Raw genomic sequence first — 22,088 nt, forward strand, 5'->3', positions numbered from 1 at the left:
TGGAGATCCATTATCACCCAGGTAAGGCCAATGTGGTGGCAGATGCATTGAGTCGTAAGACTTCCTGCCACTGTCTTATGGCGAAGATCTTCGAGAACACTTTGTGTCAAGAAATGGAAAAGCTAAACCTGGGGATCATTCAACAAGGGACTCTAAATCAGTTAAGGATTAAGTCAATCATTTTGCAAAGAATAATTGATGCTCAAAAGGATAATCTGGGTATGAAGCACATTCGAGAGAAGATAAAGGCTGGAGTAGCCAAGTGTTTCAAAGAAGACGATCAAGGTGTGATATGGTTTAAAAACCGCATAGTTGTGCCAAAGAACGAAGAGCTCCGCCAGCAAATTCTGGATGAAGCACATCTTAGTCGCTATTCTATTCATCCTGGAAGCACTAAGATGTATCAAGACTTAAAACAACATTACTGGTGGACTAAGATGAAGATTGAAATTGCACGCTATGTGGCTAAGTGTGACACCTGCAGACGTGTCAAGGCCATACACATGAAAACTGCTGGTCCATTGCAATCTTTGCCAATCCCAACATGGAAATGGGAAGACATCAGCATGGACTTCATTGTGGGATTGCCCAGAACCGCAAAAGGCTTTGACTCCATCTGGGTTATCATCGATCGACTTACAAAGATCGCCCACTTTCTCCCGGTCAAAGTTAAATATCCCGTCATTACCTATGCGGAGTTATACATTACCCGTATTCTCAGTTTGCATGGTGTTCCAAAGACTATAGTGTCGGATCGTGGACCTCAATTTGTATCTAAATTCTGGGAAGAACTTCATAAATTCCTGGGTACTAAACTGCTCCACAGTTCGGCCTATCATCCTCAAACCAGTGGACAAACTGAGAGAGTGAACCAAATACTTGAAGATATGCTGCGGGCATGTGTCCTGGATTTCTCACTAAAATGGGATGAATGTTTACCTTTGGCGGAGTTTTCATATAATAATAGCTACCAAGAAAGTATCAAGATGGCACCCTTTGAAGCTTTATATGGACGACGGTGTCGGACTCCGCTAAATTGGTCTGAACCTGGAGAAAGATACTTCTTTAGACCTGATATGGTGAAAGAGGTTGAAGAAAAGGTTCAGAGAATTATCCATAATATGAAGAAAGCTCAAGCACGGCAAAAGAGTTATGCAGACAAACGGCGAATGCCCTTATATTTTCTTGAAGGAGACTATGTCTACTTGAAGGTCTCACCAATGAAGGGCGTATCGCGTTTCGGAGTTAAAGGAAAACTTGCACCACGATATATTGGTCCTTTTCTTATTCTGGAAAGATATGGGCCAGTGGCGTATCGACTTCAGCTCCCCGAAACATTGTCTGCTGTGCACAATGTGTTCCACGTGTCACAATTGAAGAAGTGTCTTCAGGTTCCTGATCGAACCATTGAAGTGACTGATGTTATCCTGGAACCAGATTTAACATACTCGGAACATCCTATTCGAGTTCTGGATCAAAAGGACAGGGTCACCCGAAGAAAGACTCTCAAGTTCTACAAGATACAGTGGAACCAGCATTCGGAAGATGAGGCTACATGGGAAACCCAAGACTTTTTAAATAAGAATTTCCCAGGCTTCCTAGCCTCATGTAAATTGTAAAGCATGTATAGCGGTTGTAATAAGGAAGTAACCCCCACATCACCCCTGTCTTGTACCAAAAATAAGGAAATAAAAATGTGATGCGTTTCCCTTACCATTACCTACCCTAGGATCTTAATCTCGGGACGAGATTCTTTTATGGGGGGAAGGATGTAACACCCCTAGTGTTACTATAACTAAAACTTGAGCATGACATCATAAGCATTGGCATTGCATATGTGTGACACACCTAGAGTGCATTCACTAGGCAAAAATTTCAAACAAGTTGTGTTGTTTAAAGTGTTTTGCAAATGGAACCCTGGTTAAAGGACTTAACCCTAAATAGTGGTTAAAGGGGTAAAACTTAACCCAAGTTAAGAAAACCTAAAGCTTTAGGGTAAAAGTCATAAAATGACCCTAAGAATAAATTTGAATCACTTTTATACCCCTGGGATACCAGAAACCCTAATTGGAACCCTGGAAAACCCTAAGTCCAAACCCTAGGGGCTTATGTGCAAAAGTGATGAACCTTTGGACTAAAATGTAAAAACTACTATGTTTAAGCATCTAAAGCCAATTGGTTCACAAATATGTGAATTTACAAGCCAAACCCTGAGATTTGGACTTAAGTGCAAAATGGACCTCATTTGAGTTCTACACTAAGTCTGAAATTCAGTGTTAAAGGCTTCACTTTAGGGCTTTGTAGCTTGCAAAGCATAGGGTTTTTGCCCTAGGTTACCACATCAAAATTGAAGCTCAACTATAGGAGAACAACTTTGCTTAAAGGTGTGAGCATTGTTGTTAAGGGAAAACTGAAGATAATTACTCCTGAAGTTGGACTGTCAGGCTGGTAGAGACTGAACTTCAGTTGGACAGTGACCTTGATCCAACATTAAGGGACATCTAGACTAAGATCCAGTGCTCAAATAAGTTTAAACCTTATAGTCGAGTTGTAGCTGGTATGTAGCACTACAATATTGCTGCAGAGAGTTGGACTTGTTGCCACATGAAATTGAGAGAAATTGGAGCTCCAAAGTGCTCTGTCAGTCGCTCTGAATCAGTGTTTCCCATGGTACAGTAACTGAATCAGATAAGGTCGCCGCACGGCTGTCTTCACCGCCGGTGGCTTTCCGCCGTGATTCACGTCGCCGGCGTCACGATTCGTGCTCGGGGATGTGGATAACTTCGCGGCGTTAAAAGATCTTCACCGCCCGTGTGCTGGCAATCACTCCGGTGACCTCCGTGGCTCTCTCTTCTTCCTTGCGGCCGTGTGGATTACCTCGCCGTGACCGCCGCTTCCCGGCATCGCGCCGCGTGGCTCAACCCTTTCACCGTGTCGCCGTGACCTCCTTTGGACTCCCCGTGGCTCACCGGAATTACTGCCACGCTATGAGACACGTACTCCGCGCGCCAAGCTTCTTCCCTGCCTCCGGCCGCCAGCTCGCCGTAGACAAATTGGAAGCCACCGCTCTCGGAGTCTTTAAATTGAGCCCACCGTTAGCTCCGCAACTTCATCGCGTACCCATCGTCCAGTATCGTCCCCAGTCCTGCCACCGTGAGCTCCAATTCCTAGTTTTCCCCAAAACCGTTGAAGAACACCGCGAAGAACACCTCGTCGTGGTCAGCCCTCCCCAGGTCCAATCTTGCCCTTGGTTTCCTTGTTTCAACATCCTTGCTTGCTCTTGATCCTCACCGACCCGTTAAATCGAATTAGACCGCCATGAATCGACGGGAACGCACTCATCCGTCCGCTCTGCTCTCGGTCACCGTGGCCAGAGCTCGGGGGTTGATTATTTGTGCAATTAAGTTAGGCAAAACACTCTTCAGGTCACGAATCTGGTTTAATCTAAAGCTAGGCGCCGGTCACTGCCCCAATCGACCGGTACAGTAGCTCGCCGGAGCTTCTCCGTGCGCGAGCGCCGTCGGGGACCTCCCAGTGCGAAGAAACAGAAGTTGGAGGACCCCTGTGCAAAGTGTCAGTGACTTGCAAAAACAGTGAACGACCCTGTTCTGGTTTAGTCAAAACGCCGAGGGCCTCTGCGCAAAATCTCCCTCGCGGGCGCGGGCGCGCGCATGAATCCACTCGGGCTTGGGCCGCCTGGACTTGAATTGGCCCAGTACTGTTTAGAGTTTTTCTTTTTCTTTTTCATTGGAACTTTAGGAATCTGTAGAAAATTGTAGAAAAATGCTAAAATTGTGAAACTAATTTTCTTAGGTTTGTTATTTTCCATAGTATTTAATAAAAATAAGTTTGTGATTTTTAGTGGAAGTAAGAAATTTTAGGGTATTTAAAGTAGCTAAAAGTCTTGGTTATAGATTTTTAGAAAATAATTGATAGGTCCTAAAATGCCCAAAATTTTTATATGAGTGTTATACAATATTTAGAAGCCTTGGGTAAAGTTTGAATTGATTTGGACCTTGTTTGATCACCAAACCCCAAAACACCCCCCCTGCCCTATGAACTCCTTTACCGACTCCGGAAACCCTAAGTTCCCGGAACTCCGTGAAGGAAAGTTGTATTCAAGACATAAATAATAAGTTTATGTTGTCTTTGCATCCTCATGAGCATCCCATGGCATCCATTCTTATACATATGTATGGTTATGATTAGAACGTGAGGAAGAAATCGAAGTTACCGAAGAGGAGACACCACAACCACCTTTGGACACTCAGGCCGGGAATAGTTTCTACTTCGACATTTGTGGACCTGAGCCTGATTCACCTCTAAACGAAGGCAAGCCCCGGTGCATTTGCCACCTCCCTTGCTATTTTAAAATCTTTCTCACTTGATTGCTGCATTAGGTGATAGGAATTGCTTGATAAAACCATTCCTGCATTACCTTCCTTGAATTTAATTACCTTCCTTGATCACCTGTTTTACAAAAGCTTTTTAATGCTTAGCTTTGCTTTAGAAAAACAAAAGGTTTTGTTTTTACAAAATATGATGTGGCAAAAGTGGGTGGGATGTTTTTCGAAAATAAAACTTGATGATGGATCTATCAAAGGCCTTGATAGGTTCAACATCGGAAAGGATGTACCTCTGCCAGGTACCAACTTTGGGTTTGAAATGATTAAGCTGAGACCGGGCGGGTGACTTGCACGAGAAGAGAGTCTCGGTGTAGTGTCTCCGTCTGAGTCGATTAAGGACCGTCTCGATGTAGGTTTGATGATCGAGGACCCTTTAACTGGTCACATGCCTCGTCATGGGTAAGCCTTGCCTCGGGCAGACTAAGGCCGGAATAAGATAACACGAAATGGGCGTGGAGCGGTGGCGAGAGTAGCGTGTACCCTCCGTGGCAAGAGGCTGGACGGTGGTGTAGCTGTGCTCTCGGTTTGCGTGAACCTGATCCGGTCTTAAGAACCCCGGTGGCGGGTTGACATATGCAAGGGTTAAGTGCTACATATGTCGTGTGATTGGAGATCCTCAGCTGAGTATAATCGATTCGGATCGCCGTACCTTCGCGGTTATGAAGACTTGGTCACTGCCCTACACGTAGCATTCCACTAAAGACAATGGGCTTTTGTAAAAAAAATTGGTTAGTACAGGACCAGTGATTGAACTAGGGTAGAAAGAACTCTAGTACAGGTAATTTTACTTAACTTAACAAATTAAAACTGGATTTTTAAGGATCCACTTTAGTAAGCCTTTCTGCAAAAACAGAGTCTTTGAATATTGAAAAGCCTTACCTTGACTCCCATATAACCAGCATACCCTTGAGAGTCTTTTCTTTAGTCGGGTAAGACTTGCTGAGTAATTCCATACTCAGGGTTTATCCCTTCGTTGTTTTTAGGTGAGGAAGTAGCAGACTTTTGCTGCTTCTGTGCCAAGGTGGTTCCAAAAGAAGAAAATCAAGACTGAAGTGCGGGAGGACTCGGTCCTCCACTTAAGATCTTTTGCTTTTAGCTTCTCGGGAGGAGTTTGTGCCTCCCTGGTTTGTATAATATTACTTCTATGCACTCACCTTTTAGTTTGGTCTGTAATAACATAACTCAAGCTTGCTTTTAAAATAAATGTAAGATTATGTAATTCGCTTCCGCATTTTCTTCATCTCCGATGTTCTGTAATGTCTACAAGATGGGTGAGACGTTCCTGGTGAGGTAAGGAAAGATACCGAACTTGTCAAGTAGTTCAGGGGCACCTACAGGGTTGTCTGATGTCCGTTGGACAAGGACAACTGTAGGTGGGCCTGATTACTTGGGAGGTTCCGTCACATTGGGGCTATAAATACAACCCCAACCACTTCCATTCAAAAAAAATTCAAGTATTCCAATCCTCTACATTCAATACAAGAACTAGCAATCCATTCAAAGACACAATCAAAGCTTCCAATCTCTCCAAGTTCCACAATTGAGACAAGTGATCATTAGTGACTCGAGAGAGTGTGTGATTTGTGTATTATTTGTCGCTCTTGTCGCTTGGCTTTTGCAATCGTGCTTTCTTCTTCCTCATTCTTGTTCTCAAGACACTTGTAATCAAAGCAAGAGACACCAAGTTGTGGTGGTCCTTGTGAGGGGTCTAAGTGACCCGTTTGATTAAGGAGAAAGCTCACTTGGTCTAAGTGACCGTTTGAGAGAGGTAAAGGGTTGAAAGAGACCCGGTCTTTGTGACCACCTCAACGAGGACTAGGTTCTATGGAACCAAACCTTGGTAAAACAAATCACCATGTCATCCTCTTCATTTGCTTGTGATTTGTTTTCGCCCTCTCTTTTGGACTCGGATTTAATTCTGACGCTAACCCCGGCTTGTAGTGTGTGCTTAAGTTTGTAAATTTCAGATTCCGCTTATCCACCCCCCCTCTAGGCGACTTTCAGAGACCCCGACGGAGACGGAGACGACGACGATGACGCCGGTGGCAGTTCGAGCCACGACACGGAGCGCTCGGAGGAGCTGGAGCCAGAGGGATGGATCGCTAGACCCATCATTCGTGACGCCGCTCGTGGGTGTCACTTCCACGACGTGCTCGATACCCTGTTGTGTCGGGCCTTCGACCGACACACTTGGTATATCGAGTACCGTTGTGTAGTCTACCAGCATCATCGCGGGCTATAACCGGACCAGTGGGAGGCTACTTGCTTGGTGCGCCGTCCGGACGATGATCTCTGGGGTGCAGAGGCCTTCTCATAGCACTATTCTATCACTGAGAGGGACACTACCGAGGCAGCCATGCAAGATGCAGCACGACGGGCACTTTCTCAGTATTGCTCGTTGTTCAGCGGGGTAGCTGATGGCCTTGACCTGAAGTACTACCCTCGTCGTTCGACCGACAGTGCTGGAGGTGTGATTGTCTCACCAGTCGGTGAGGGCAATCCCAGGCTGAGCAGCATGGTCAACTTGGCTGTCGTGCTCAACACAAAGTTGGACCACACCCTTGATGAGTTGGGCAAGGTTCGAGCGGAGGTTGCGGAATTGCGTGCTGAATGCGCGGCACGCCACTATCTTGATGGTGGTTCTCCCGTCCCTATAGGGATTCAACACCCTTACCGTTCACCGCCCCGTGGTCGCTTCGACTATGGTACCCCAGACTGCAGGACACGCATAGATTTAGATCCATAGATCGGTGGAGTCGGAATCTGTAATAATGAATTCAGTGCCTTAGTCTAGTTAGTCTTAGTTCGAGTTAGTTTGCTTATCGTATGTTGGAATGTTTGTCATGATGAACATGTAATGAAGTTGGATCTTTGTAATGATTGTCACCAAGGGGTGGGTATCTCTTGCAACTTGGTGTAGTTATTAATAAAGTCAGTTATTTAGTTGGGTAATCCATTTATTTCCACTTTCCTCTTTATCTGAGAAGTTGTCAGTGAAGATGATCAAATGTTCAGTGCTGTGAAGATTTCCGTATATCTTTTCTTATGCTGAAAGACTGCAGAGTCAGATCTGATGTGTGTGGTTTCTATAGATGTCTGAGAACAGGCGTAGAGGTGTGAGGCGTGCACAGCCAGAGCAGCAAGCACCCCAAGAGGAGGCAGCTCCGCAACAGCATTTGCCACCGCCACCCTCGATGACCATTGAGCAGATGTTCATGATGCAGACCCAGGCAGTTCAGGTAATTGGTCAGACATTAGCAGCGATGCAGCAAGCTCAGCAGCAGCCACCACCACCTCAGCCTCCAGTGCAAGTCCAGATGCCACAAGTGCCCAGAGACAAGCGGGCAGAGTTCATGAGGGGCCATCCCCCTGTCTTTGCCCACTCCGCTGACCCCATGGACATGGAAGATTGGCTGTGTACCATGGAGCGTGAGTTGCACACTGCCCAGTGCAACGACCACGAGAAGGTGTTGTATGGTCCCTGACAGCTGAGGGGAGCAGCACAGTCTTGGAGGCAATCTTACCTCGCCACCCATGCCAACCCTGAAGCCATCACTTGGGAGGAGTTCAAAGACAACTTCCGTCTCTACCATGTGCCCGAGGGACTGATGATAGTGAGGAAGGAGGAGTTTCTCTCCCTGAAGCAAGGTCCCCTGTCCGTCAGTGAGTATAGGGATAAGTTTTGCAGTTGTCACGTTACGCCCCAGAAGACGTCAACACAGATGCCAAGAGGCAGTACCGCTTTCTGAGAGGATTGGTTGATCCCCTCCATTACCAGCTCATGAACCACACTTTCCCCACCTTCTAGCATTTGATCGACAGAGCAATCATGACTGAAAGGAAGCATCGAGAGATGGAGGATAGAAAGCGCAAGATCGGTGGACCTCAGGCCGGGAGTAGCAGTCATCCCTGCTACTCAGGCAACTCGCCACAGCAGTTCAAGCAAGGCCATGGGCACCAGCACCAGCACCAGCATCAGCGTCAGCACAAGCACCAGTACCAGAGGCAGTTTCCTCAGCAACAGCAGCAGCAGTACCGTCAGAACACTCAGCCGGGAGGAAATAAGTACCAACGTCAGAACAACCAGGCAACTCATCTTCCTGCCCCCGTAACCAACCAGAATGGCCAAGAAGCCCCAGCACAAGTAGGAGGTCGTGCATGCTTCTACAGTGGGGAACAAAATCACTGGGCGAAGAATTGTCCAAAGAAAGCAGCCCAGCAATCGCCAGCAGTCAATGCCCCAGTAAGACAAGGAGCACCACAGCAAGCACCAGGAGTCCGTGGTCAGGCCTACAACCGTGGAAAGGTGAATCACCTAGAGGCCGAAGCAATCCAAGATGCTCAGGATGTGGCAATAGGTATGTTTCCAGTCAAATCCTACCCAGCAAAAGTACTATTTGATACTGGTGCCACACATTCTTTTGTTTCTGCATCTTGGGTAGAATCACATAACATCCCCATAGAACCAATGATCCCACCTTTGAGAGTTAATTCAGTTGGGGGGAAAGTTCAGTTCGATAGGATTTGTCCGAATCTAAGGATTGAAATAAGGGGGATAGCCTTCCCCGCTAGCCTAGTAGTCATGGGAACTCAAGGGTTAAATGTCATCCTAGGGATGAATTGGCTACACAGAAATCAAGCCACTATCAGTTGTGACAAGAGAACAGTTAAGTTGGTGTCCCCATCCGGAAAGGAAGTAGTAACCAAGCTGTACTTACCTGAACTAGAAGAATGAGCTTGTCACCATTTATCAGTAGATGACAAGGAGTCCAATCTGATTGAGACAATTAGGATTGTGTCAGAATTCCCTGATGTATTCCTTGAAGAGTTACCAGGCATGCCACCTGAAAGGAAAGTTGAATTTGCCATAGAGCTTATCCCAGGCACCGCCCCTATTTCCAAGAGAGCTTATCGAGTGTCCGGACCAGAGTTGGTGGAACTCAAGAAGCAGATTGATGAGTTGTTAGAGAAAGGCTACATCAGACCAAGTACCTTGCACTGGGCAGCCCCAATATTATTTGTGGAGAAGAAGGATGGCACGAAGAGGATGTGCATCGATTACAGAGCTTTGAATGAAGTCACTGTCAAGAACAAGTACCCTCTGCCTCGAATTGAAGACCTATTTGATCAGTTGAGGGGAGCCAGTGTGTTCTCAAAGATAGATCTGAGGTTAGGTTACCCTCAGCTTAGGATCCGACCTGCAGATATACCGAAGACATCATTCATCACTAAGTATGGACTATATGAGTTAATGGTTATGTCATTCGGATTGACGAATGCGCCAGCTTACTTCATGTACCTGATGAACAGTGTGTTCATGGACTACCTCGACAAGTTCGTAGTGGTGTTCATCGATGATATTCTTGTATATTCCCAGAATGAGCAAGAGCATGAGGAGCATTTGAGGAAAGTACTTCAGAGGCTACGAGATTGCCAGTTGTATGCCAAGCTTAGCAAGTGTGAGTTCTGGATCAGCGAAGTTCTGTTCTTGGGTCACATTATAAACCGAGAGGGATTGGCTGTAGATCCAAAGAAGGTAACAACTATCTTGGACTGGAAAGCACCAAAAGATGTCCGAGGAATCAAGAGTTTCATCGGAATGGCCGATTATTATTGGTGTTTCATTGAAGGTTTCTCCAAGGTCGCCAGACCAATGACAGCCTTGCTGGCAAAGAAGGTTGAGTTCAAGTGGACCCCAGCATGCCAGAAGTCCTTTGAGACATTGAAGGAGAAGTTGACGACGACACCAGTACTGATTCTGCCAGATGTTCACAAGTCATTCTCAGTGTATTGCGATGCTTCGTACACCGGACTGGGATGTGCGTTGATACAAAAAGGGAGAGTAGTGGCATACTTGTCCCGACAGTTGAAGATTCATGAGAAGAACTATCCTACTCATGATGGAGTTAGCAGCTGTGGTTCATGCATTGAAGACCTGGAGGCATTATCTTTATGGGCAGAAGTGTGATATCTACACGGACCACAAGAGCCTCAAGTACATATTGACTCAGTTAGAGTTAAACATGAGGCAACGAAGATGGCTAGAGTTGATCAAAGATTATGAGCTGGAGATTCATTATCACCTAGGCAAAGCAAATGTAGTTGCAGATGCTCTTAGCAGGAAGAGTCAAGTCAATATGTTGGTCGCTCACCCGATGCCATATGAGCTAGCGAAGGAATTCGACAGGTTGAGTCTCGGATTTCTGAACAACACTCAAAGAGTAACAATTGAGTTGGAACCCACTCTAGAGCAAGATATCAGGAAGGGTCAGAAGGATGATGAGAAAATCAACGAGATCCGGCAACTGATCATAGATGGAAAAGGCAAGGATTTCCGTGAAGATGCAGAAGGAGTGGTATGGTTCAAGGACAGACAGTGTGTTCCTGATATCAAATCAATCTGGGAATTGATTCTTAAGGAAGCTCATGAGACAACATACTCTATACACCCTGGTAGTGAGAAGATGTACCAAGACCTGAAGAAAAGATTTTGGTGGTACGGTATGAAAAGGGAGATAGCAGAGTATGTGGCTGTATGTGACAATTGTCAGAGGATTAAAGCAGAACATCAGAGACCTGCAGGTTTGTTGCAACCGTTGCAGATTCCTCAGTGGAAATGGGATGAGATCGGAATGAACTTTATAGTCGGTTTGCCCTGCACTCGGACTGGTTATGACTCTATCTAGGTAGTAGTGGACCGTTTGACAAAGGCGGCCCATTTCATACCACTCAAGACCACCTACAACAGTGCGGTGTTGGCCGAACTATACATGGCTCGGATTGTGTGCTTGCATGGCGTTCCAAAGAAGCTTTGGGCACGCATTTGAAGTTTAGCTCAGCTTATCACCCGCAGACAGATGGTCAAACAGAGAGAACCAATCAGATTCTGGAGGATATGTTGAGGGCTTGTGCCTTACAAGACAAGATAGGTTGGGACAAGAGATTACCATATGCAGAATTCTCTTACAACAACAGCTACCAAGCCAGTCTGAAGATGTCACCATTTGAAGCGCTCTATGGGAGGAATTACAGAACTCCATTGCATTGGGACCAACCTGGTGAAAGACAGGTGTTCGGTCCAAATATTTTGCTTGAAGCCGAAGAGAACATCAGAATGGTCCGAGAGAATCTAAAGGCAGTGCAGTCCAGACAACGAAGCTATGCTGACACCAGAAGAAGAGAACTCAGTTTCGAAGTGGGAGATTATGTCTATTTGAAGGTGTCACCTATCAGAGGAACCAAAAGGTTTGGAGTCAAAGGCAAGCTAGCACCCCGATATATTGGGTCGTATCAGATTCAAGCAAGACGTGGAGAAGTGGCTTATCAACTCAGCTTACCGGAGAACCTGTCCGCTGTGCACGATGTGTTCCATGTGTCCCAGTTAAAGAAATGCTTGAGAGTGCCAGAAGAGCAGTTGCCAGCAAAGGATCTTGAAGTTCAAGAAGATCTGACTTATATTGAGAAGCCAACTCAAATTCTGGAGACAGCAGATCAGGTCACTCGGAGAAGCACCATCAGAATGTGCAAAGTCAAATGGGGTCACCACTCAGAAGAAGAAGCAACCTGGGAAAGAGAGGATGAATTGAAAGCCAAGTACCCTGAGCTCTTTTCTAGCCAGCCCTGAATCTCGAGGGCGAGATTATTTTAAGGAGGATAGGTCTGTAACACCCTGATTTTGGGGGTATAAAATTTCTTTCTAATTATCACCCAAAATCATGTGTTACTCTTCTTTTTCTCACTCTAGGTTTTCCCTCTCTCTAGATTCTTTCTCTCTTTTCCTTTTTGATTAGAGATAGCCTAAACTACTGGAGGTTAATTATTTATTTTTGCCAAAACCTTATGAGTCATGACATGTTGCATCATGCTGAGTTTAAAATATTCTTTGAAGTGTTGCACAAGTTTGAATTCATTTGAATTTGAAACCTAGTTTGAATTTGGATTTAAAAAAACCTATATAAAAAAGAAATGCAAAAGGAATTAGAAAATTCAGAGAAAAAGAAAGGAGAAAGCAGCCCAAACCAGCCCAGTCGGCCCAGCCAGGCCGCGCGCCCGCGCCGTCTGACAGGCGGACCCCGCCTGTCAGCGGCAGTTCTCCCTCGTGTGCGCCCTCCCTCTCTCGCTCGCTGCCCAGTGGGGCCAGCCTGTCGGCGCCAGTTTCATTCGCCTGTTCGCTCCCTCTCTCTCTCTCTGTCTCGTAAGCCCAGATCGCCAGCCGCCGAGCCATTGCACCGCGCACCCCTTTCTTCTCTCTCTGCGCCATGGACCCTACCTGTCAGTTCCGCCCCCTCTGCGCTCGCCGTGGACTGGTGCGTGCGCACTCGCGCACGTCGCCGGATTTCTCGGCCACGACGCCCGCCCACGTGCCCAGCTCCCTTCTTAGAGCCCTACCAGTGCCCCGCACACACCCCTCGCCTCATTTCGCGTAGCTTCGCCCTCTCTCGCGCTCTGCCCACGCCGCCAGCCACCGCCGGAGACCCGCACCCTCGTGCCCGGCCATCTAGCTCGCCGGAGACCGCTGCAAGCCTCACCGAGCTCCGCCTCGAGGTGAGACACCTGTCCCCGTGCCCAATTTCCCTTATTGTGTCCTGTGCTCGGCCAATTTCGCCCTCGCCAGTGCTCGGCCGTGGCGGTCCGCCGTGCTCGCGTAGTGGCCGACCGATTTAGCCCGGTCTGGTTCCCTGGAGTAGGTCTCTGTGTCACCCCTGCCTCTGCTGAAGCTAGCCCAGGCCTTAGTGCGCCTTAAGTCCCCTCCCCGTGGCCGGAATGGCTCACTGGAGTTACTCCGGCCCGCCCGAGACCTCCTCACCGCAGTTCTCCCTTCTCTACCCGTGGATTCATGGCCCATTCCCTGCCATTGAGTTTGCTGTGGCGCCCTCTTCCTCTCTGCCCAACTCCGGTGACCCCGAAACCCCCTAGCTCACGCCTGGCTCAACCCCGGTGACCTCACCGCCGCGGAGAGGAGCAGCGCGCTCGCAGCCGTTCACCCCTCCCTGGTCTGATCCCCTCCGTCCGATCCTGATCGCACGGCCCGGACTGCGGGTACCGCTTCGTGCACGCGTGCCCTGACGCCCTAGCCCGCCTATCAGCGCCCAAGTCCTCTGGCGCTGGGCCCGCTCGGTTAGTGCGCCCTCCCCCTCTGCCGCTGACGCCCCTGGCCCCGCTTGTCAGCCGCACCTACGTCGTGGGCGTCTGGTCCCCTCCGTCCGATTCAGATCGAACAGCTCGGACCACGGATAACGCTTCACGCACACGTGCCTTGACGCCCCTGGCCCCGCTTGTCAGCCGCGCCTGCGCGCCCGCGCGATCTAATCTCAGCCGTCGGTTTCTAATCCAACGGTTGAGGGAGCCCGATACCCCTTCGCGTGCCTGTTTTGCTTAAGAAACCCCCTGGTTTTAGGGAATCAACCCGCGGTCCTCTGTTTTAGCGCATAGGTCCCTGGTTTGTTTTAATTAGACCCCTATACTTTTATTTAGTCATAGATTTAGCCCTAATTTCATATTTCAAACTTCAAAACTTGTTTATTTCATATCTTTTTCATATGAACTCCAAATTTAGTGGTTCAAATTGCAAAATGTTCACCAAATTATTATTTGTTCAAATAAAATATGACCAAATGTAATCTGTACACTTTAATTTTTACACTTAGAATATAGAATTAAAGTATATGTTGATTTATTTATTTAATGAAAACAAATAAAAGGAGAACCCTAGGAATAAAGTATATTCAATCTTGTGAGATTAGTGTTATGCATTACTTGGATTTATTTCTGGCTTAACCTCTAGGCCTTAATGACATAAATAGAATTAGGAATGTAATTATGGATAATACTTAAAAGATAATCAAATTTCTAAATGAGAGTAGTTTATCTTATAATTCTAGCTTTTATTTGTTTTAATGACTACTTAACCTTTTTGAGCTATGTTCCAAACATTTAGAGAGTAATCAATTCCCCAATTAGGAGTAGTCCATTTTTATAACTTGACCTCATTCCTCTGTACTTAATATTGTACCTTCTTGAGTCGTGTGCCAATATTTGTACATGTGTGATGTGATGTTTATTTTTACCTTCCAAATGTATTGAATGTATGCTCGCTTTACTTAGACAACGAGCAGCTCGTGGTTCCTGAGTGTGTTGCGGAAGATCCCTTTGAGCAACAACCTGGTGAAGGCAAGTGTCCTTAGACCTATCACGTGCTACTTTACTTTATAGTTCACTGTCTTGCATTACTTTATTGAAACCTAAGGATTGACTAGTTTGTATTTCCCTTACCCTTGTTTACCTTTTTGGGTTAATCATGGTTAGCTTATGCTATTGCTTAAACTTAATCAATGAACATGATGTGATCTTTTATGATACGATGATGTTATCCCGATGGGGTCCTTGTGATTACTTTAGGGGGCTCAGGCTCTTTCCTGAGTACCTCTCCGTAAGGACCTGTTTGGGGAGTGACAACCCAGGATAACAGTGCAACCATGAGGGTGGAATGGGACGCCCTTAGTTGATTAATTAGAGAAACCAAAGGAATAGTTGGCTTCGCCGTAGGGCCGTTAATGGGGTCCGGGCACAGTACTTGCTCTACCGAGGTTGGTTGCAGAGGTTCTTTGATTTGGTTTTGTTAGTCACCCTTTCTTTGGGGAGATGTATTGTGTTTATCAAACTGGAGAAACCTAACGGGCGGCTATGACCTCTGGGAAATCATTGTAAAGGCTACGTAGTGAGACCCTGCTAGGTCACCTTGGTAGTGATTAATGGGGAGGCTAGAACCCCGGGCAGAATGGGAATCATGGCTTGTGGGTAAAGTGTGCAACCTCTGCAGAGTGTTAGAAACTGGTATATCAGCCGTGCTCACGGTTATGAGCAGCCTTGGGATCCTCTTCGATTAGAATAACAATGGTTACTTTTATGATGATGATTAACAATGGTGATTATAATCCTGATCTCTGGTATTTCCTATTGGAGGGAGTGCCTCTGGGTAATAACTGGGTTATTACTAAATTTGGCTATACTTATAATAATAAAACTTGACCAACTAAAAGCAACTGCTTAACCTTAACTCCACATACAGCTTGTCCACTTTAGCCAAACGGGACATTGCTGAGTATGTTGATGTGTACTCACCCTTGCTTTACAAACCACCCCACCAGGTTGTCCCCACTGTTCTCAGTGCTCAGGAGGTGAAGTTGGCAACATGGATGACTTTGAGGAGTTCCAGGACTACGACGAGTTCTAGTTTACTTTAGTGGCAAACCCCCAGTCAGCTGCCTGTGTAGGCTTACATTCTATGTTTCGATACTCCGCACTTTGATGTTATTGTTGAACCCTATGTTTATGTAATAGACTCTATGGATGTCTCAGACATCTTGATGTAACTAAGTACCTTTTCGCTATTTAATTCAAGCATTATGTGATGATGTCCAATTATGTAATCGTTGTGTATGTGAGTTCTGATCCTGGCACATACATGGTTCACATTCGGTTTACCTTCCAAAACCGGTTGTGACACGTGGGCAGCTGCACGACGATGAACAAGCACAACAATGCGACGGCGCGGGCAGCGGGGTTTCGATGCGCGACGCGACACGGGACGGCGACAACAAGGCACGGCGCGACGTCACTTGACGTGGCGGCGAGTGCACTGTGGGACGCCCGAGCGGGTGGCGAAGCAGCTCAGGTGCCAGCGATCGGTGGGACGAGCTCCGAACCTCGAGGGCACCAGACTCAACGAAGTCGAGCGTGTGTCTGATGACGACGAGGCGCGAGTGTGGAGTAGCGATAACGGGACGCGGAGAGGGCTCCTCTGGCACGATAACGACTGTGGCGCGACCTCCTTAGCACACAACGACGGTGGGCACGACTGGAGCTTGGTGTGGTGGCGTGGCTCGCCGAAGCCGGGGCTAGAGCTAGCGCGGCGCACGCCTGGGCAACGCCAAGGATTGGCTAGGCAGTGGTCCACCGGAGGGCATGACACAATGACCTTGGAACGGCAACGGTGCTCGTGAGCTGTGTAGCTGCACCCCAGGGAGGCGACGACTCAGAGTAGGGAGGTACGACGCTAGCTACAGGACCAAGGCGTGGATGCTCGACGGTTGTGAGGTACGAGCGCAGCGAGCAGTGGGGCAACAAGATCAGAGGAGACGGGCGAGGTGAAATGAGGGAGGGTTCCATGTAGGGGTTAGACTATCAGCCCACGATTCATGGCGGCATCATGGCTGGAATGAGCGAGAGACGAAGTTGGGGGAGAAAGAGATGACAGGTGGGTCCCACAGTGTTTTTTTCTATTGATGCGTAGTTGTGGAGGGGTCGCTAACTGTGGGGCCCACAACCAGAGGATTGAGCGCACATGGCGCTTGCGCTAGCGGGTGCGACGAGGCTGGGACGCGGGCCACCACTGGCCAGGTGGGCCGAGGGGGTGCAGGCGCTAGGCATGGTGTGATGTGCTAGGCCGAGTGACCCGAAGGGCATGGTGTAGTGGGCCGGGCTCTGGAGGAAAGGGAGGACCTGTAGGTTTCCTTTTTTCTTTTTTCCTTTGCCATTTTGTATTTAAATTTCAAATGTCGCTTTAATCCAAGTTTTAGATGAATGCACAATCAGTCAAATGGGCAACCAAAAGGGGATGCACCAGCATGAAATGCAACATTCAAAACCTCTTTAGGGTTTTTTACTAGGCTTACGCATATATATATATATGTATATATAATAATAATTCTCCACAATTTACAAAAAATAAAAGCAAGGAAAAGAAAGGGTAACACCTGAATTTTAAGTATAGAGCAAAGAAATTTTTGTACCCTAAAATTCAGGGTTTTACAATTCTGACCCCTTAACAAGAATCTCGTCTCGAGATTCAAGAAGAGGCTAGCAAGAAAACAAGGTCGATTTATAGGTTGCACCTAGCCCCATTGGTGTAACACCTCAGGTGTTAGCTAGAAGTGTTAACCAAAGCCACACCACTTAGACCTTTATCACATGTGGTTAACTTAAAGTAAAAGCCTCCAAAGTTTGGGATCATGCTCCTAATAAGTATGAAAACACCCTAGAAGACTTAACCATTCCATGGTGATTAAAGGGAGGGGAGTAACCAACACCCTAAATTCACTCTCTTAAGCCCAAGAGCACCAAGACAAAGTGCCAATAAAGAGATAGCCAAAACACTTATCAACAAGTGGGCCCTTAACAAAAGTTGTAGCTAACTAAATGCCTAAAAAAGTTATTAAGGGTTCAACACCAACAAAGTATGACAATGGCCCTAATATTGTCACATGTGGGAGAAGAGAAAGAAAAATCAAGATTTCTATTAATCCAAAACTAGCCCTATAACGAAGACACCACATGTTCATTAAACTACAAACCTCAAAACCCTTAACACCAATTATGAAAAGTTTGCCTAAGTACCTTAGCCATGCCCTGGTTAAGTTTGATACCAAGACTCCACAATTTGACATGACTAGACATGGATTTTCTCTCGGGTTGAAGATGTTGGACTAACCCACCTAGGCGCTCCAATATCTTCTAATTCCAACCATATCTACACTTGGAACTTGCATAGGGTTAATAGAACATGGCATGGTGAAGTGACTTTACATGAATATTTGGTCGAGATAAGCATGTTTGGACCGACTAATGAACGTTTGACCCATGGCAGAAGCAAACACACAAGTGTCCGACGCCTACCCACACACTAGAGCGCGGACTAGCCAGCACCCGTGTGCGTCCCCGCGTGCTGTCAACTCGATTGAGCGCCCACACACGCCTATAAAGTCCACCCCACAGACTCAGTTGGGCGCCACCGAGCCCCTACCACCGTACCCGAGTGCTAGCTGTCGGTGATCGCCGTCTTGGCCAAGCTCCACCTACCGTAAACCTGCTCGTAGCACGGCCACCGTGGCCAGCTTAAACCACACAGCCACAACATCGTCCAAAGCCACTGTCACATTCCTAGAGAGTCAAGGGAGCACATCCACCCTTTCTCGGGCCAATTAGCTTTCCATAGAAGCTAGCTACCGCTCGTCGAAGCAAACCCGTCCGCCGATGAACGTGGCCAGCCCTTACGCCCCACCCCGGCCAATTCCTTTCACCTACAGCATCTCTGTGATCCTATGAAGCTCCCCGGCCCTTCAATTGAAAACTCTATCACTACCGACGAGACACGCTGCCTATGCGCGTCGACAGGGCGATCCTGGTGATCTTCGACCACGACTTGACCATGGACGTGTCCGTCGTGACCTCCTCAACATCACTGTACCCTCACCCGGAGCTCTACCACCGCCGGTAAGCCACACCACCATTTCTTTGCCATCGGTCACTGTTCCGATTGGAGGAGGGATCGTGGGTTAAGGAGTTTTAAAGATCAGGGGGTTTCTGCAAACACATAGACTTAGAGAAATAGAAACATGAGGACCTAAGTTAAAATAGAAAAAAGAAGAAACAGGCCAGGGGTTTAGATGCAAAGTAGTTTTCCTTTCCTAATTACTTAATTCATTTTTATATAATTGCAGAAAACTTGTAAATTTCATAACTTGAAAAATATACACTCAAAATTAGTGAAACTAATTTTGTTGTACTCTAGAGAACTTAAGCTTTTAGAAAATAATAGAAAACCACATGTTTTAGTATCTTTTATGAGACATTTGATTTAAATTAGTAAATGTTAATTTCATTTTAATAGAAAGTAAAATAGCAACACCTTTAGACTGCCTTGAGAAAATTTGGCTAGAACAAGCGTTTGATCTAGTACTATAGAGTATTATGAAACACCCTGGTTAGATGTTTTTAATAGGGTTTATTCGCTTAAAACTAAAAACGCTCTTAATTAAAGAAAAGCAAATTAATTAGTAAATGTATAGGACCAGCAAGTTCATCATTTTCCTAGATTACTTGGAAGATGTAGTACTAAGGAAAAAATGTAACATACCCTAGTCCAATGGAAAAATATATGGTAGCCATCAAATAAACAAAGTGAAAATAACTTTAGAAAACCCTAGAAAATCATCCTGAAGAGATAAAGTCCCAACTTTATGAATGATTGCTCTGGTGCTAAGAAAAACTTAGGAAAATACCAAATTTGTTGTTTGACATTCTTCAAAAAAACAAGCTAGTTGTAAGTGCTCATTTTGCCAAAAACTTCAGAAAACCTAGAGAGGACACCACAATGAATCAGCCCATGAAACTTTGTATGAGTAGCTAATATCCCATTTGGGTAGTAGGAAAAATAACAAATATGACCTTAGATACTGTTACGTAGGGTGTGTAATAAAAACCTTTTTCTGCACTAGTTTTTGTTATTTTTGTGTAGTAAAGACCTTAACTGGTTTTGATCTCAAACTCATGTAGAAACTTCTAGTAACTAGAGGGAAGCAATTGTATTTTTTGTGGAATTTTTAGAAGTTTTTGAACAACAGTTGTAGTTCAACCCACCCCATAATTAATTAAAAGAGAAAGAGGTTAAGGATAAAACTAGGAATCAAAAAGTTAATATGTGTCAAACTTAAGTAGACCCATATGGAACCTTTGAAGTCTTTTGGCCAAGTCTTAATCACTCACAAAACCACAAACTATAATTAAGGCATTCCAGATGCTAGGTTCCCTTAATTCTATTAAAAGCCTAAACTAATGTTGCAAGCATCCCCATAGTAGTGAGTAACTTAATCCTTTACCCATGTATTGCGCCATCATAAGCATTCTTTCACACCATGATACATATCTCATCCATCGCATTTGAGATTCCAATCTTGCCTAATGTTCTAATTCCAGAACAAGGAGTTCCCGAAGGAGGACTAGACCCTGCTCTCGAGCCCATTGCTGAGGACATACCTTCAACACCCACATTCGAAGGCAAGCCCTGCTTTATGCATAACCCTATTATATATACTATTTTATTGCAACTCTATTTGTAGGCTTGTATTGTGCACTTACGTGTAGAAGTTATTTGAAACCCTAGATGCATGAACTCAGGTTCCTTCTTGAGATGAATACTAGTTTGCTAAATCGAGTAGTTGCTATGCTAATTAGGGATCTCGATAGAAGTCGAGGGATTTTGTAGCACTCTCGCGAGGTCAGGAATTGACTGTATTCATTTTGACAATGGGTTTATGATTGTCGGTTGACATAGATCCCTAGGGGATGCCCTATCCATAGAATAGAATTGGAATAAGGATTAACGTGTGGATATTTGTGTCAAGCATTTGAACATACTAAGCAAATACCGAGAAATATGGTAAATCGGCAAGCCTAGTACCTGATTGAACCTGCCCGCGGACGGACCCTCCCACTTGTCCTGAGAATTGATCTCCCATTCCGGTTATGGTGGGTACAAGGGTAGTCACGACACGGTGGAGTCCAGGGCAGTGTGGCATTGTATCCAAGGCAGTAAGCTCCGATCTATTGACACGGAATTGATGGGGACAGTTGATGTGTGTGTGGATGGAGTGCCCCTACATGTCGTGTGTTTAGGTTTACCTCACAAGGTTAAAGCTCAATTCGAATCGCCTGCTTCTCATAGCTAATGAGACTACTTGATTCATTGTACTACATTGAGTAATAAGTGACATGAGGTTACTTGCAAAAAGATGTTGGTTGATTTAATGATTGCTACCATGTGTGGTTAGATAGAAGCTTACCTAGACTAAGAAATATCTTAGAACTTGAAGAGCTAAAATTTGACTTAGACTCAGCTAGTGCTTTTGACAAACCAAACACCTCAGCCAAACAACTTCATGGTCTAGAGGTAGAGGAGTAGTTTCCTCACACCGGGTAAGTCTAGCTGAGTATTAGCATACTCAGCATTGCTTGTGGCACCACATTTTCAGGTATTCTGTAAAAAATGGTTGATGGTGTGACTTGGCCCTCCACCCATCCATCGGGTTGGACGATCGAGTGAGATACGATCTCTACGAGAGAGGACCATGAGAAGTAGCTTGGCCAGGCTTTGCCATGCTACCTAGTTATCGTCGTTTGTTTAATTCCTCTGCAAGAAAAACTATAGATTATTGCTTTTAAAACTCCGATATTGTAATAACATGTGGTACTTCTTAATCGATGGTGTTATGACTTATTGTATTTCTATCCATGTAATCATCAGAGTCGTCCTGTAGCCGCTAAGCAAGGGGAGAGGGAGGGTAGCGGCAACCGCTGTGACCAACCAGCTCCTTTTGTTGTTTTCTAAACCTCATCGTTGTATCAACTGTGGCTTTCTCAAAAGTATAGAAACGTTCTATTTCTAATAAAAAAAGAAAATTGATCAAAAGAAGAGAAGTTTTGAGAACAACTTGCAAATTTGGAACAGAGCTAGCAGTAACTACACTAACTGGTTAAGAGTATCTAGAGTAGGCTACAAAGTTGGTATAACAGAATAATTGGTTCGACTATATAGAGGGGTGTTTGGATCCCTGACTAAACTTTAGTCCTTGTCATATCGAATGTTTGGATGCTAGTTAGAAATATTAAATATAGTGTAATTACAAAACTAATTACACAAATAAGAACTAAACGATAAGAAGAATCTGTTGGGGCCCCCTTTAACCGAAGGTCCTTAAAACATTGGTTCGACAATCATTTTTAAGTCTGTTTTAGGTATAACAAAATAATTGCCGAAGGTTTCCTCTGGTTGAGAATGACACATGAGCATCACATTCATAAAGACAAAGACACGAGCTTCAGCTTAACGGTGTAAATGTGTTGCGA

Source organism: Zea mays, chromosome 8 (genome assembly GCF_902167145.1).
Source record: "Zea mays cultivar B73 chromosome 8, Zm-B73-REFERENCE-NAM-5.0, whole genome shotgun sequence".
Classification (NCBI taxonomy): domain Eukaryota; kingdom Viridiplantae; phylum Streptophyta; class Magnoliopsida; order Poales; family Poaceae; genus Zea; species Zea mays.